The sequence below is a fragment of the Odocoileus virginianus genome, unplaced genomic scaffold, assembly GCF_023699985.2.
Source record: "Odocoileus virginianus isolate 20LAN1187 ecotype Illinois unplaced genomic scaffold, Ovbor_1.2 Unplaced_Scaffold_10, whole genome shotgun sequence".
Taxonomy (NCBI): domain Eukaryota; kingdom Metazoa; phylum Chordata; class Mammalia; order Artiodactyla; family Cervidae; genus Odocoileus; species Odocoileus virginianus.
In genome coordinates, this window is record NW_027224272.1 from 2433706 (window position 1) to 2438289 (window position 4584).

General features: G+C 43.0%; 1 pseudogene; it reads right to left on the reverse strand.

Annotated features, from left to right (window-relative positions):
* Positions 1 to 1043: 1043 nt before the first annotated feature.
* On the reverse strand, positions 1044 to 3119 carry LOC110133689 (ferritin heavy chain pseudogene; annotated as a pseudogene).
* Positions 3120 to 4584: the final 1465 nt, after the last annotated feature.

The window sequence follows — 4584 nt, forward strand, 5'->3', positions numbered from 1 at the left end:
GTCTTGGAAGCAGCTATACCATTTCCAATAATGTAATCACCTAACTGCTTTTCAACAAAGGGCATCTTCTTAAGCATACATTCAGAATCTAGTCTAGAGATTTAAAATGAACTCTGCTGCTGGTTGGAATAAAAATGTATATACATATATATACACACACATCCATGCATACATATATACATATGATACAAAGAAAAGAAAACACACATAAGTGAAAGTTTAGTTATTGCAATATGCATGCCAGGCACTGCTGACCATAGGAAGTCACCTCCATGTTCATGGGCAAGCCAGCCTTAACACTCATTTTTCCATAATCACTGTTGCCAAGAGTGAACTTGTCAAAGAGGTTCTCTACCATTCACACTCCCAAGTCATCCTCTCAACACTCCATCTTGCTATTCATGTGTGTGTGTGGATAGCACTCAGTAGTGTCTGACTCTTTGCGACTCCGTGGACCCGTTAGACTCCTCTGTCCATGGAACTTTCCCAGCAAGAATACTAGAGTGGGTTGCCATTTCCTTCGCCAGGGCTTGCTACTCATACTTAACCAATAATATTTGTATACTTTAATGGATATAAACAGTTCAGATGAAACTGAAGACTCCCTTTATTTTAACCCCTGCCCAATCCCATTCCCTTCAGTTCTTCGCCAGAGGCGACTGCAATCATGATTTTCAGGCTATACTTCTATCCTTTTACTATGCACATGCACCCACATTCACCAGGGCCCTGCCTCACCCCCACCCCATCCCACCCCACCCCAGTCCACCCCATATACCCACATTGTTTATAAGGGGAAGACTGATTTTGTGTTTTCCAAGGGCCCATGTAAGGCCTTCCCTCTGTGGAGGTCCTGAGCTGCACCGATGGGGCATCGGTGGGTGGAGAGACTCCTGGATACCTGTTTAAAAGTTAAAAGGAGAGATTTGCACACACGAATCAGAGACCCTTATTTATGCATCAACTGATAACTTTATTTGAAGAACCAATAACTTTATTTGAAGACCTGGTAAAGCTGGGAGAAGAAAAGGTCCAGTTCAAGCTCAGTCCTCCTTGTCACCGTCACCCAGGGTGAGCTTGTCGAAGAGGTACTCTGCCATGCTGACTTGCGGCGCCCCCATCTTCTGCAGGTTGCTGGCATGGCCCCCCAGCTCCCTGATGAACGCAGCCTGCTGGTGCAGGTGGCGGGTCTTCCGGAAGCGGCACAGGTGAGGGTCGTTCTTGTCGGTGGCCAGCTGGTGCAGGTCGAGCAGGCTCTGGTTGACGGTCTTCTCCAGGTGCAGGGCGCACTGCGTGGCCTGGAGGCCGCTCTCCCAGTTAGTGCGGTCAGGCTTTCTGAGGTCTCGGAGACAGAAGCGGCCCCCGCGACGGTTCTGCAGGTGCATCAGGCCCTCGATCTGCTCCTTATGCTCGTGAGAACAGCGCAGGAAGAAGTGGGAGAAGTGCTTCAAGGCCACGTCGTCCCTGTCGAAGTACAAGGCCATGGACAGGTACACATAGGAGGCGTAGATCTGCAGGTTGATTTGACCGTTGACGCCGGCCTCGCAGTCTGGGTGGTAGTTCTGGCTCACATGCAAGGGAGCGGGCATCATGGCTGGCGGCTTGGGCCCGGCGGGCGCGAAGGCCACAGTGAAAGCCGAGGGGAAGCAGCAGCTGCGGGTCTGGCAGCAGCGGGCATGGAGGCAGCCGCCGCCTCAGAGCATTCCCAGAGTGTGCGGCGACGGGATCTTCGAGGCGTTCCCAGGATGGGCTCTGGGGTTAGGCAGTGGGCTCCGCCATGGGACTGGAAGGCGAGTCCGTGTTTGAGAGTCCGGAAGCCGGAGAGAATCCGCTGGGGTCAGAGAAGGGCGCGAGCGCGGTGTTCCAGGTTCCACCCAGGCCTGGCTGAGGCGGGAGACTATGCTGAGCGTCTGGCTTGTATAAAATTAAAATGTTACTCACTAATATAAGTGCAACCAGTTGGAGTTAATTAGGTGCGTGATTTCTGTGCACAACTTATTTGAATGGTGCCCTAATGTGACTGTTTCATTAAACAGTCCTCTTCTGGTATCATGGTTATATTTACTATTACAGAGCTCTGTTTGAAGACAGCTCTCCTCAGAGACTTCAACACCCATACTGATGACACTCTGATAGGTTCTTCTTTGGGTTCCTGGACCTCATTAACCCCCGTGATCTCCACTTCTCTGTTTCTGGTCAAGTTCACACTTGTCTGACCGCGGAGTGCCAGCTCAGAGTCTCAGTGAATCTCTGCACCTCTGCAGCTTTCACTCTTTTTGAACTTCATGTTTGCTCCCTTTGTTCTCTCTCATCTCTTAATCTTTCAGCACAGTCGTGGAAACCCAGCCCTTTCACCTGACTTCACAATTTCCTTCCTCTTAGGTAAGTGCAAACTTCTCTTTTCTCCATCAACAAAACAAAGACTTAGATGCATTCTTAGAGAAAGCGCATGTGGATATGTTCATCCCCTCCAGACTCATTTGTCCTTTCACTGCCATTCAGCACACATTTTTTTAACCCCTCAATTATGTTGGATGGAATGAGCCACAGTGGTAGGAAATACCATTGATCTCAAATTGTCTTTCATTCATTCCTTCAACAAATATTTATTAATTACCTAATGTGGCCCCTGGCACTGATCTGGGATTTGGGTATATGTTAGTAACAAAGAGTCTGTTCCTATGGGATTTGTATTCCAGTGAAGCAGACCAAAACAAAACAAACTGCTGTTTTTCTGTCTTTATTGTCTCAAGTAAATACATATATTATGCATGTATTTGAAATTAAAAGGTCAATATATTTTCTTAGAAGTTAAGGATATTATAGTAGGAGACATAGACCAATCTAGGTAGTTTTAATTAATTTATTTGTGCATCACATTAATTCAACAGCCATTTATATATTCCAATTATGTGACAGACACTGTTTGACTCTGGATATACAAAAAAGAGTCCAACATGATCTCTGTTCTCAAGGTACAAGGTGGAGTGAGGGACTGTTCTGAGTGCTCTCAGATGGCGTTAGTTTGGACAATTCGCAGTTTTCACTTAAGGTTTGATTACAGTGGCTTTGATTAACTTACCTATTGAGAGGGTCTCTATTTCTCTTAGAAAGCTCATGCTATCCTATAATCGTTTATGAAGGAAGCAAAGGATCAAATATCCAATGTCACACTGTAAACCTATTTAAGCAGTTATAGAGGCATTTAATTGTTGAGTCTGTAAAGAAATAGAATAATAACAATGTCTTTTTGATAAGTTGATTTTAATGTTAGACTCATACATTAAACATGGAAGAGAACTACATGATCAATTTCTCAGTGAGATAAAATTGTATTCTATGTTTGCTTATCATGAGCTCCTTATTGCAAAATTCAGGCTTAAACTGAAGAAAGTAAGGAAAACACTAGGCCATTCAGGTATGACCTAAATCAAATCCCTTATGATTATACAGTGGAAGTGACAAGTAGATTCAAGGGATTAGATCTGATAGAGTGCTCGAAGAACTATGGATGCAGGTTCATAGCATTGTACAGAAGGTGGTCACCAAAACCATCCCCAGAAAAAGAAATGCAAGAAGGCAAAATGGTTGTCTGAGGAGGCCTTAAAATAGCTGAGAAAAGAAGAGAAGTGAAAGGCAAAGGAGAAAATGAAAGATATATACCCTTCTGAATGCAGAGTTCCAAAGAATAACAAGGAGAGATAAGATAGTGACCAATGCAAAGAAATAGAGGAAAACAATAGAATGGGAAAGACTAGAGATCTCTTCGAGAAAATTAGAGATACCAGATAATTTCATGTGTACATGGCTTGAACTACCTTATAAAATAGAGCTGCCTCTGTTAGATTATAATATTTAGGAAATAATCAATCTGAACTGGAGGTGTGGATCAGATGATAAAATATGCATACATTATGTGCACTGAGTGATAGGAACACCACTTGTATTTTTTCTGGAAATTTCTATATAGGAAGATAAAAGATACTTTCTAGAAATGTGGAAAAAATATTAGCCTGATACTGTTCATTCTTAACCTTTTTTGGGAATTTGAATAAGTGATTTGTTTTCCCTTACTCTTGAGCCTTTTATTTTAAAAAGGTGATCTTGGACTACATCCTCTTGCAGATACTGTGGTGAAATGACTTTATGCCCAAGGGTTTCAACTCTTGGCTATGAATCAAAATTATTTGAGGAAATTCTCAATTTCTCAGCAGGTCCAGGGCATATGTACAATTGACCCTTGAACAACTTTGGGGTTATGGGTGTGAACCCCAACACAGTCTAAAATTCAGGTATGATTTTACAGTCAGCCTTTTATATCTATGTTTCCACATCTTCATATTCAGTCAACCCCAGATTGAGTAGTACTGTATGATAAGTGAACCCACACAGTTCAAACCCATGTTGTTCAAGGATCAAGTGTACTTTTAAGAGGTGCCACAAGTGATTCTGATATTCAGCCAGGATATAAAGTAGTGATTCTATGCTATTTGGTGCAAAGGACAAAAATGGAAATCTCTAGGTCTATCTATATATTTATTATAACTTATCTAAATTTCATACCTTCCTAGAAAAAATGTCATT